At 37.4% G+C, this 14,335-nt stretch overlaps 1 long non-coding RNA gene across 1 annotated transcript; it reads right to left on the bottom strand.

Moving 5' to 3' along the window:
- Window positions 1-12,069: 12,069 nt before the first annotated feature.
- Window positions 12,070-13,220, bottom strand: LOC138854742 (uncharacterized). Its single transcript, XR_011393920.1, has 3 exons — window positions 13,095-13,220; window positions 12,530-12,745; window positions 12,070-12,299 (listed from the first exon to the last, which is right to left on the bottom strand). It is a non-coding gene; the product is annotated as an uncharacterized lncRNA (long non-coding RNA).
- Window positions 13,221-14,335: the final 1,115 nt, after the last annotated feature.

The following is a 14,335-nucleotide window of genomic DNA, read 5'->3' as shown; positions in this document are numbered from 1 at the left end:
CCAAAAAGGGACAACCAGCCTTATTCAACTAAAAATATGTTGGTTCTCCCTTACCATGAAAACTTGGTTGATATGCCTTCTCTTCTTAAGACTTAATATTAAAGTTGTATTCAAAAATCTTGATACAGTAAAAAAACTTTTGATAAAGAATTCCCCCCAAAATGCTGATGGATGTGTCTATAAGATTCCTTGTAAAATTTGCGATAAAGTTTATTACGGTCAAACTGGTAAAAGTCTCGAACTAAGATTAAAACAACATAAATATAGCATTAGAACTGGACAAGATTCCAATGCTCTATTTATTCATGTAAGAGATTTTAACCATCCAATTGATTTTCAAAAAGTTGAGAAAGTAGTATCAAGCAAGTCCATGGTCGACAGGAATATAATTGAATCTTGTTTCATAAAAAGCAGTTTTGACAATAATATGAATATTTCCTTTGGTTTATATAAATTAGATCCATTTATAATTAATAGAATTTGGGAAGAATTTAATAATACACTGGACAAATAATAATTTTAAAAATTTTCTTGGGTAGAATATTTTGTTGGTGGGTTGTGCAAAGGACGTGTCCAGTTGGGCCGGCGCGCGTCAGGTGTTTAACCGTTGTGGGATCTGATAGTGAGGTGTTGGCCAGACCCCTTATATACCTTCCTTGGATGCTTTACTTTCATAGTTCCTTGATAATGTGAGTAGTCACGAAAGCGCTTGGAATTTCTCTATTCTTTCAGAGTAGTTTTTTTGCATATTCTGAAATCACCTGTTTACTGTGATCTTATTGCATATATATATATATATATATATATATATATATATATATATATATATATATATATATATATATATATATATATATATATATATATATATATATATATATATATATATATATGTCGTGCCGAATAAGCAGAACTTGCCATCTTGGCTTTAATAGCAACGCTCATCTTGCCATATAGGACAAGTGAAAATTTGTGTATGCAATAATTTCGCCAAAATCATTCTGAACCTAACGAAAAAAATATATTTCACTGTGTTTGCTTAGTATTAAATTATTGTAAACAAATCTAAAATATATTTAGTTGGGTTAGGCTAAAATAAATTATTCTTGTTATAATAAGGTTAGGTAAGTTTTCTAAGTTCCTTTTGGTGCAAAATTATAAATTTTTACATCAACATTAATGAAAAAAATATATCTTTAAACGTATAAGAGAAAGTTTTAGAAAGGACTTAATTTTAAATGAGTTCTTGCTAATTGACCAGTTTTACATATTCGGCACGACATATACATACATATATATATATATATATATATATATATATATATATATATATATATATATATATATATATATATATATATATATATATATATATATATATATATATATATCTTTTCTTTTAACACACCGGCCATATCCCACCGAGGCGGGGTGGCCCAAAAGGAGAAACGAAAGTTTCTCCTTTTACATTTAGTAATACATGTATATACAAGAGAAGGGGTTACTAGCCCCTTGCTCCCGGCATTTTAGTCGCCTCTTACAACACGCATGGCTTACGGAGGAAGAATTCTGTTCCACTTCCCCATGGAGATAAGAGGAAATAAACAAGAACAAGAACTAGTAAGAAAATAGAAGAAACCCCAGAGGGATGTGTATATATATGCTTGTACATGTATGTGTAGTGTGACCTAAGTGTAAGTAGAAGTAGCAAGACGTACCTGAAACCTTGCGTGTTTGTGACACAGAAAAAAGACATCAGCAATCCTACCATCATGTAAAACAATTACAGGCTTTCGTTTTATATATATATATATATATATATATATATATATATATATATATATATATATATATATATATATATATATATATATATATAATATATATGTCGTGCCGAATAGATAAAACTTACCGAATAAGGCAAGCGAAAATTTGTGTATGCAATAATTTCGCAAAAATCATTCTGAACCTAACGGAAAAAAAATATATTTCATTGTGTTTATGTATTATTAAATTATTTAAACTAAACTAAAATATATTTAGTTGGATTAGGCTAAATTAAATTGCGTTTGTTATAATAAGGTTAGGCAAGTTTTCTAAGGTTCTTTTGGCACAAAATTATTAACTTTTACATTAACATAAATAAAAATATATATCTTTAAACGAATAAGAGAAAATTTAGAAAGGATTTAATTTTAAATGAGTTATTGCTAATTGACCAGTTTTACCTATTCGGTACGACATATATATTAATTTTTTATTAACGCATCGGCTGTTTTCCACTGAAGCAGGGTGCCCCGAGGCAGGGTGACCCGAGGCAGGGTGACCCGAGGCAGGGTGACCCGAGGCAGGGTGACCCGAGGCAGGGTGACCCTAGGCAGGGTGACCCGAGAAAGAGGAAACACTTTCATAATCATTCACTTCAACCCACTGTCTTGGCAGAGGCGTGCCGACACTACAGTAAAAATCTGCAACATATCAACCCTCCTCCTTCAGAGTGCAGGCACTGTACTTCTCACCTCCAGGACTCAAGTCCGACTATCACTGGTCAACAACCAAAATACTTCCGAGACCAGAGTAGCAATTTCCAACTAATTTTAGGTCACTGATAATGAATATCATAGTTAAAATTGCTTGTTATCTTTACTTTTCAATACACACCAACGTGTCGCAACAGGTTCCAACAGTCTTACGGCAGTGCGTTTCTTGCCACACTCACAGTCTCACTGACCTTCATTATTGTTCCAGCAGTCGTAGAAGGTGGTTGTGATGTGCAAATTTATATTTCGAGGTGAAAGGTCGGTGATTTGCTCTTGTGATGGGCTTGCAGGGCAGGTACACCAATTACTGCTGCTTTCTATGTGACTGGTACAGCCGTGCAAGAGGTTCCCACTACATCAGAAGAGACTGGCCACTTCGTCAATCATTGGGACCTGGGATGAAAAATGATCAACGTCCTCATCAAACCGAACAAAATTTTGCTACTACCACTACACATAAAACTGGGGCTAATAAATAACTTTGTAAAAGCTATGGACAACTTCATCTCCACAGAACATGACCTTAAAACATTCCTAAGTGAGGCTGGACTAACAGAATCAGAGTAAAGTGCAGATAATACCCATAGTCCACCGTTAGTGTTATATTGTCATAAATTTGTGCCCCCCTAAAATTCTAATACCCCAACTACTTTTGATTGTCATTGTTGTATTCAACGACCATTCTACCTCATAGTCTTAATTGTATTTAATATCTACAGAATCTATCTCCTTTTTTACAACTTACCACATCACTGTTCCATCTTATTTTATTATAAACTAACCATAACTTGTCTTCAATAATTCTACCTCACTTTAAAAAATAATCAATTGCCCAATTTTATTCTAAATCCCTGTTATTGTCCAATTTTACTTTAAACTATATTGATCAAACTTATTGTAAACTTCTTTTATTGACCATTTTTATTCCATACTTTTTTAAACTAGTATTTTCAACTACAACTTTTATATTATCCTGTCTACCATCTTACTAGCATATTATAACCAAGTCATTGCCATTTTTATTTTTATCATTTTTTTTATTATTATTTTGCTACCTTAATTTGTGTATTTTATCCTGTCAATTTAAATCTAATTATACTCTAATTCTTGTAAACAACTTATATAAGACCTTAGTGCAATTACAATTTAGAGTCTTGTGCCTTTATTATATTATTAGATTAATCACAGTTTTACTCTAGCTCATTCTAGCTCAATACATAGTCAATACCAAATTCACTATACTAGACCATAGTGCAATTACTAGTGAGAGACTGGTGCTATTTGTAATTTGTATTTTTATATTATTAGACTAAACCTAGTTGTACTATAGCTCTTTCTAGCTCAATACATAGTCAATACCAAATTCACTATATTAGACCATAGTGCAATTACTAGTGAGAGACCGGTGCTATTTTTAATTTGTATTTTTATATTATTAGATTAAATTCAGTTGTACCATAGCTCATTCTAACTCAATACATAGTCAATACCAAATTCACTATATTATACCATAGTGCAATTACTAGTGAGAGACTAGTGCTATTTTTAATTTGTATTTTTATATTATTAGATTAAACCTATTGTACTATAGCTCACTCTAGCTCAAAACATAGACTCCACAAAAGTCATTATTAGACCTTAGTGCAATTACAAGTGAGAGTCTTGTTCTATTTTTAATTTGTATTTTTATATTACTAGTTTATACCTAGTTGTACTTTAGTTCATTCCAGCACAACACATAGACAACATCAACTTCATTATGTGTAGTAGTGACTATACCCTACATGACCAAAATACTCTAGCTATATACTTGTCCAAACTTCCCACCACTACAGATATCAGTACTAGAACTCAACACACAACTCAGGATATAAATAACCATAATTTAAACCTAGAAGATGATTGATCACGTTGACCCTGATCTAAACCTCCATAATCTGACACCCAATCAAAACCTATTGGAAAGTAACTGCCTTTATTACACAGCATCACAAGCCAGCACTATCCTAAACAATGCTAAAAGTCTATCAGTACTTAACTACAACATCAGGTCCTTAAGCAAACACTATGATGACCTCCTGGCACTCCTTGAATCACTAAAGACACCCTTCTCCTGCATTATTCTTACTGAGACCTGGCTTAAGCAGGACACAATAGATATCTACCCTCTACCAGGATACACAGCAATTCACAACTGCAGACCAAACCAAGTTGGGGGTGGTATTGCAATCTATTACTCTAACCAATTATCTTGTCTTAGCACCACTTGCTTTAGTGATGAATATGGGGAATACATTTTTGCTAATTTTACTGTAAAAAACCTTAAGACGCCTATAACAATCGGTGCCATTTACCGGATACCCCACACAAACATCCCAAATTTCAGTGAGAAATTAAAGTCACTAATAACAAACAGACAAATGAATAAGCACCACCTTCTCTTAGCTGGAGACTTCAACATCAACCTTGGCTTACTAGATGATCAGCCTGTAACTGATTTCATCAACAATATGAACAACACACTTCTCATACCAACAATAACTAAACCAACCAGGCTCACTGAGACAAGTGCAACCATAATAGACCACATATGGACCAATATACTAGCCCCCCTTAAATCAGGGATAATCACAGATAGCACTACAGACCACTACCCTACCTTCCTCCTGACAAACATTAGTAAACCACCACTTGAATACAACAAAGTCTCATTTAGACTCCATGACGAGGCCTCAGTAAGGAAGTTCACAGCTGACCTAGAGACTGTTGATTGGCCTACAGAATTCTCCAAGGCCAATGGTATTGATGACTGGACAGACATTTTTCTTAACAAATTACTTAGACTATACAACAAACATTGTCCTATAAAAACAAAACAGATCACAAACAAACGGCTTGGTTGCCCATGGCTAACCAGCACCATTCTGAAATCCATTGACAAGAAACACCAATATGAAAAGCAATATAGACATGGCTTAATACACAAAGATATTCTTAAACACTATTCATCAGCTCTCACCAAAGTAATAAAGAAAGCCAAACAACTATACTACTCCAGCAGATTCACAGACACTAGAGGAGATATAAAAAAGACCTGGAAAACACTCTCTCAGATTCTAGGGACCCACAAACTGAGAAAAACCAAGAATATTGTCCTAACTAAACCTAATGAAACACCACTACATCCCACTGACACAGCTAACAAGATAAACGACTTCTTCTCAACCATAGGATCTAATCTCGCCAGTAAAATCCCACATACCAATGCCCATGCCGGGGACTACCTAGATGGGAATTTCCCTAATTCCTTTTATCTTGCACCAACTGAGCCCACGGAAGTCACTGAGATTATAAAGTCACTTAAAAATAACTCGGGGAATCTGTCTCATGTCCCACCATTACTGTACAAGCGAGCGGCCCATGTCCTTTCGCATGCTATTTCATTACTTTTTAACAAGTCACTAGAGACTAGCACCTTCCCGAAACTACTCAAGATGGCAAGGGTTACACCAATACATAAAGGTGGTGACCCTACAGACTTAAACAACTATAGGCCAATATCTAACTTACCATTGCTATCCAAAATCTTTGAGAAACTCGTGCACAGGAGACTGTATTCATTTATAATGGCTCAAAACATACTCAACCCCTGCCAATTTGGATTCAGGAAAAATAAAAGCACTAATGATGCAATCATAAAAATGCTAGATCTGCTTTACACAGCATTGGAAAATAAGGAATATCCACTAGGAATTTTTATTGACCTAAGAAAAGCTTTTGACACAGTAGACCACGACATCCTACTCCACAAACTTGATCATTACGGTATAAGAGGCCATGCGCTTGCTTATTTCAAATCTTACTTTACTAATAGGTATCAGTACGTCACCATTAAAGACACAGCATTGGCAGCGCGGCCGCTTGATACTGGAGTTCCGCAGGGAAGTGTCCTTTGTCCCCTGCTCTTCCTCATATACATCGATGACCTTCCAAACGTATCCCAACACCTGAAACCCATTCTCTTTGCTGATGACACGACTTATGTCATCTCTCACCCTAATCTTGCCACCCTCAACACCATTGTGAATGAGGAGCTGATTAAAATATCGACTTGGATGACAGCCAATAAACTTACGCTTAACACTGACAAAACCTACTATATTATGTTTGGTAGCAGAGCAGGAGATGCACAAATTAACATTAAGATTGACAACACTCTAATTACCAGAAATAATGGGGGCAAATTCCTAGGCTTATACCTTGACAACAAACTGAATTTCAGCACCCATATCCAGCATATAACCAAAAAAGTATCCAAAACGGTTGGGATCCTCTCCAAGATACGATACTACGTGCCGCAAAATGCCCTTCTCACACTATACCACTCACTTATTTATCCATACCTCACCTATGCTATTTGTGCTTGGGGATCAACTGCAGCAACACACCTAAAGCCAATAATAACCCAACAAAAAGCTGCAGTAAGAATAATCACTAAATCCCATCCCTGGCAACACACCCCCCCCCACTCTTCATAGACCTAAACTTACTCCCAGTTCAGTACATCCACACTTACTACTGTGCAATCTACATCTACAGGGCCTTAAACTCTAATATCAACCTTGACCTAAAACGCTTTCTTGATAGTTGTGACAGAACCCACAGGCATAACACCAGACACAAACATCTCTACGACATTCCCCGTGTCCGACTAAACCTTTACAAAAATTCAATATATGTCAAAGGCCCTAAAATCTGGAATACCCTACCTGAGAACTCTAGAACTGCAGACACATTCATCACCTTCAAAACTACCATTAGAAAACATCTTATCTCCCTGATACACCCCGTCAACTAGCTACACGAATACCACCTGGTGGTTCACACTTACACTCACTCATTTGACCATAAACAGAAATATTAATCTCAATCTTAAAATAATGAATCCTGTGATACTCCAATACTGAAACTATGTACTGTGCCAAAACAAAAGCATTCACATTGCTAAACTCACAAACTAGTATTTAGTCACTTAGCCATAATACCAACTTACCTCATAATTTGTAATATTTTACAATTAAGAATAAAACTAAGTCTGCCCGAAATGCCTAGCCATGCTAAACGTTCTAGTGGTACACTCTGTAATCACTATTTTACTACATGTAAACCACACAATAACCAAATTTCTGTAAACTCAGTATTGTAATCCTTATAGAGAATAAACTTTGAATTTGAATTTGAATCAGAGATTCAAATGTTTAACATCAAAATTCCCCCTCACTGAGCGACGCTAAGAGAGGCAGTCTTCAATGGTTATGTTTATCACCTGCTCACAACCAGTCACAAATACTACAATCCCTAAAATAACAATAAATGGTTGGTTAATGGGGTTTAAAGCCTAGTGGCTACATTAAAGTCTCAAATTAAGACTGCAATTAACCTTTTCTCCACTATAATAGGGAGTACACTATACTCTCAGCATATATAAACAGGAATATATATATACGCCGAGAGGTATATATATCTCTCTGTGTATACAAAGATAGATATACTGCTCTTGGTGTATAAATAATGTTGCCTCACGAACGAGGTAAATAATTATTATTATAATCGAAAAGAAGCGCTAAACCACAAGGGCTATACAGCTCGAGGTAGGTAAACCATCAGTCAACCCTCACCTATTAGGTAACACAGCCTATGTACACATGGCTGACCAGACCAACTAGGGTAGTATACTACTACTAGATGGCCCTGACTTTCGTGCTGACTACAGGCCGAGATAACTTGTCGGTTCCTGACCAGCCGGGCTGTGGCTCGTACGTTGGTTTGCGTGCAGCCAGCAGTAACAGCCTGGTTGATCAGGCTCTGATCCACCAGGAGGCCGCGGGGGCGTTGACCCCCGGAACTCTCTCCAGGTAAACTCCAGGATCATAGTTTTAAAAACCACGGAATGGGTGGGGCTTTAAACCCATGAGTTTTGTCAACTGTTTTAGTTAAAATTATTGGTGCACTGTGATCTACACCTGTCACCTCAGCTGGAGTGACAAGACAAACTCTCTCAGAGGGATGTGAAGGAGGACCTTCAACCCTCTTACCCGTTGCCTGACTTATGTACACTAGTGATGTTCCAATTTATATACACTCGTAATGTTACAATTTATATACACTCGTAATGTTGCAATTTATATACACTCGTGATATTACAATTTATATACACTCGTAATGTTGCAATTTATATACACTCGTGATATTACAATTTATATACACTCGTAATGTTGCAATTTATATACACTCGTGATATTACAATTTATATACACTCGTAATGTTGCAATTTATATACACTCGTGATATTACAATTTATATACACTCGTGATATTACAATTTATATACACTCGTAATGTTGCAATTTATATACACTCGTGATATTACAATTTATATACACTCGTGATGTTACAATTTATATACATTCGTATTGTTACAATTTATATACACTCGTGATGTTACAATTTATATACACTCGTATTGTTACAATTTATATACACTCGTGATGTTACAATTTATATACACTCGTATTGTTACAGTTTATATACACTCGTAATGTTACAATTTATATACACTCGTGATGTTACAATTTATATACACTCGTATTGTTACAATTTATATACACTCGTATTGTTACAATTTATATACACTCGTAATGTTACAATTTATATACACTCGTAATGTTACAATTTATATACACTCGTAATGTTACAATTTATATACACTCGTAATGTTACAATTTATATACACTCGTATTGTTACAATTTATATACACTCTTGAAGTTATAATTTCGTGAGACGTAGATTTATATGACATGAGTCGATATAGTTAGGAAGTTCGAGGTGTGTTGTTATGTACACGTGCTGATGCACTCGTGGTATACCATGCTCTGATATAATGAATAAAAAGGCAAAATAACCGTGGCCTTCGTGCACTCCAGGTATACTAAAGGTATACACAGCAACACAAAGGTAAGGGAGCCAGTATATAAAGTGTAGTGGTCATTAAGTGTAGGAATTAGTGTGCATAAGTGTACATAAGTGTACATAAGTGTACTGGTTTAGTGTGTAACATTGTGTACTGAGTTTTTTCTTAGTGGACACATATGTGAAAGGTATATCACTTTAAGTGCAGCACTTGATCCTCATATAGGAGCATTGATCCAAGGATTTGAAGCCACCCTCTCATTTCTCGAATCAAAAATAATGGCATTGTGTATTCAGTAACCACTATGTAATATTCTTTAATGGATTATGTAATGCTGAGGCGAAATGTTCTATATTACTTTTCTCAGTTTGTTCTTCACTAGTGTTCACCATTCTCTTGTTCACTTATCAATATTTTCAGTGATTTTGTCAGTATGTTTGAGAGCCCCATTCTTCGTATATACTCATACATCCCTCGTATACAGTCATACATCCCTCGTATACAGTCATACATCCCTCATATACAGTCATACATCCCTCGTATACAGTCATACATCCCTCGTATACAGTCATACATCCCTCGTATACAGTCACACATCCCTCGTATACAGTCACACATCCCTCATATACAGTCATACATCCCTCGTATACAGTCATACATCCCTCATATACAGTCATACATCCCTCATATACAGTCATACATCCCTCATATACAGTCATACATCCCTCGTATACAGTCATACATCCCTCGTATACAGTCACACATCCCTCATATACAGTCATACATCCCTCGTATACAGTCATACATCCCTCGTATACAGTCATACATCCCTCGTATACAGTCACACATCCCTCATATACAGTCATACATCCCTCGTATACAGTCATACATCCCTCGTATACAGTCATACATCCCTCGTATACAGTCATACATCCCTCGTATACAGTCATACATCCCTCGTATACAGTCACACATCCCTCATATACAGTCATACATCCCTCGTATACAGTCATACATCCCTCGTATACAGTCACACATCCCTCATATACAGTCATACATCCCTCGTATACAGTCACACATCCCTCGTATACAGTCATACATCCCTCGTATACAGTCATACATCCCTCGTATACAGTCATACATCCCTCGTATACAGTCACACATCCCTCATATACAGTCATACATCCCTCGTATACAGTCACACATCCCTCGTATACAGTCACACATCCCTCGTATACAGTCACACATCCCTCGTATACAGTCATACATCCCTCGTATACAGTCATACATCCCTCGTATACAGTCATACATCCCTCGTATACAGTCACACATCCCTCATATACAGTCATATATCCCTCGTATACAGTCATACATCCCTCATATACAGTCATACATCCCTCGTATACAGTCATACATCTTTCGTATACACTCATACATCCCTCGTATAGTCATACATCCCTTATATACAGTCATACATCCCTCGTATAGTCATACATCCCTCGTATAGTCATATATCCCTCGTATACACTCATACATTCCTCGTATACACTCATACATTCCTCTTATACTCATACATCCCTCGTATATACTCATACATCCCTCGTATACAGTCATACATCCCTCGTATACAGTCATACATCCCTCATATACAGTCATACATCCCTCGTATACAGTCATACATCCCTCGTATACAGTCATACATCCATCATATAGTCATACATCCCTCGTATACAGTCATACATCCCTCGTATACAGTCATACATCCATCATATAGTCATACATCCCTCGTATACAGTCATACATCCCTCGTATACAGTCATACATCCCTCATATACAGTCATACATCCCTCGTATACAGTCATACATCCCTCGTATACAGTCATACATCCATCATATAGTCATACATCCCTCGTATACAGTCATACATCCCTCGTATACACTCATATATCCCTCGTATACACTCATACATTCCTCGTATACACTCATACATTCCTCGTATACTCATACATCTCTCGTATACGCTCATACAACCCTCGTATACACTCATGCATCCCTCGTATACACTCATACATTCCTCGTATACACTCATACATCCCTCGTATACATACAACCCTCGTATACACTCATACATCCCTCGTATACACTCATACATCCCTCGTATACACTCATACATCCCTCGTATACACTCATACATCCCTCGCATACACTCATACATCCCTCGCACACTCTCATACATCCCTCGTATAAATTCATACATCCCTCGTACACACTCATACATCCCTCCTATACACTCATACATCCCTTGTATACTCATACACATCACTCAGTTCCTAGAATATACTCTCCCTCATACACACATACACCACCTTATTACTGTAATAACAATTACACAAATATCCCGCACATAGGTGAAACTCACCGCGACGTTCCGGTCCGACTTGGTCTGAGTCGGACCGACTTAGACCAAGTCGGGATATTTGTGTATTGTTCCGGTCTCGGTATTATGTCTTGTGGTCTCTATAGTAACATTTCATCTAACGGAATATGAAAATCCAAATAATTTGACTTTAATCTTTATTTCATGTCCTTAACTTAAATTTTTAACAAGACAACTCAACTAAGTAGGAATATCTATAGGACGACCCGTGAGGCTGCCAGTCAGACGACCGTACACTCTGAAGGACGACCCGTGAGGCTGCCAGACAGACGACTGTACACTCTCAAGTTCATGAGTTGAAATTAACTCTTCTTCGCAAGTCTGGATATCCATCATCCTCATAGTCCATTACCTAAATGTAAGAACACGTCATTAGTTCCCTGTGTGAATAATGGTCAAATATTTGATTTTGACGTCGTATGTGAAGATTGACGTAAGAAATAAGGTAGAGGGTTATAGGGCGCACTTCTCTTTACACTGACGATCAGACACATCTTGTAGTTTTTATCACAAAAAAATATCGAGCGTGAAGCTGCTGTCGCAGTAAAAGCTTTTCCATCAAAATGTATCTACTAAACTTACTAGTTCGTCCAGTGAGTTGTCAAGGTAGGCGCTTCGGAGGAGGCTTCAGCAGGGGCAGCACCGACGACCAAAACCTCCAGCGAGTGAAGGGAATCTCGTTTCTCTGATGATGGTTATAACAGTTGTTTCACGGATGATTGGGCATGCGCAACACCTCTGGGCTGCCCTCTCTACCCGAGACTCCGCCAAGGACGAGAACAGGTCGACGGGGCCGCTCTGCAGTAAAGAAAGTCAAGGTTACTGAAGCATTCTCTCTCCCTCTTTGTAGTGTGGTTACTGACATATACCGTGATAGGATAGTGACGTATACTGTTGTGTGGAGACATACTGTAGCGTGGAGACACACTGTAGTGTGGAGACATACATACTGTAGCGTGGAGACATACTGTAGCGTGGTTACTGACATATACCGTGATAGGATAGTGACATACTGTTGTGCGGAGACATACTGTAGCGTGGTCACTGACATATACCGTGGTAGGATAGTGACGTATACTTTTGTGTGGATGTAAACAATGATTATATGTGGTATATTACAAAGATGAGAAGAGTGAGTAAGACTTACCGCTGGAGCAGCGTGGGTCACCACCAGCAGGAAGGCCAGAACTGCCACCAACACTAACTGAGTCTTCATCTTGGCTCTTGTTACTAACAAACAAACTCTGAAATATATTGTCTTTATGAGAACTACTTTGATCACAGAGGCAGCCTGCCTGTATTAACCATTACAATATTATTATATTAGAGGAGCAGCTTGAAGGTACTAGTTGAGGTCTTACCTGCAGCTGAAGAAGTTGTGAGTGCTGGTCGATGACTGTGGCTTATATATCCCTGGAGTGTGTGGGAGAGGTACTGCGTAGGATACCTGATCCTGGCCCTGGACCAGGTAGTCCCAGCCTAGACAAGGGGTTGCCTGCTCCTGTCCCAGGACTATGTACGGGGGTAGGGGGGTACAGATACCAACTCAAGGGAGGGTAGTAAGTAGGTTGGGGAAGTAGTTCCTGGTCATGGTAATGTGATCTGTACGAAGATCTCACTCAAGACTGAGAATTCTTTCTCATCTATGTGCTCTTGGCCGGTCTTTAGTGTCTGTAGGAAAATTTGTCTACGTTATTTGATATTGTAATGTAATGTTCATAAGACTCTCCAAACATGTTCATATTTAAAAGATTTACGGATGACTGTGGAGTAGGGCTGTGATGGAGGGTTGTGGTGGAGGGATGTGATGGAGGGTTGTGGTGGAGGGCTGAAAGAAGGGTTGTAGTGGAGGGTTGAAAGAATGGCTGTGGTGGAATTTAGATTTATTAACTTTGGTGCGGAATAAAATGAATGACTCTGGAGTAAGTTAGACTGGAGGACTGTAACAGAAAGTTAAGTGGAGGGTCAAAGAGCCAGAAAATAAGTTACATGAAAAGAAACTGTAAATCTGAGGTGGAGAAACGTGTGTACGACGTCCGTCGAGCGCTGCTGGAGGCCCTGACAGCATCCCCGGACACGAACCGGCGAACTGTGAGCGAAGGCTGTTGAAGAATCCTGGTAACTGGAGCTTGTCACCCCTTCCTTGGATCAAACTTAATTGCTTACTATTTCCCATTTTTTAGATCTGCCTCCCGAAAATATACTGCTACTGCTAATTAATAACAATAACATCAATAATAATAATAATAATAATAATAATAATAATAATAATAATAATAATAATAATAATAATAATGAATAGTTTATGACTGGTTTTCCCTTTCCATTTCTGTTTACATGAAATAGTGTATGTGTAGTTACCTATTTGTGGTTGCAAGGGTCGATTCA

The sequence above is a fragment of the Cherax quadricarinatus genome, chromosome 68 (genome assembly GCF_038502225.1).
Source record: "Cherax quadricarinatus isolate ZL_2023a chromosome 68, ASM3850222v1, whole genome shotgun sequence".
Taxonomy (NCBI): Eukaryota; Metazoa; Arthropoda; class Malacostraca; order Decapoda; family Parastacidae; genus Cherax; species Cherax quadricarinatus.
This window is presented reverse-complemented; position numbering and strand designations above follow the sequence as displayed.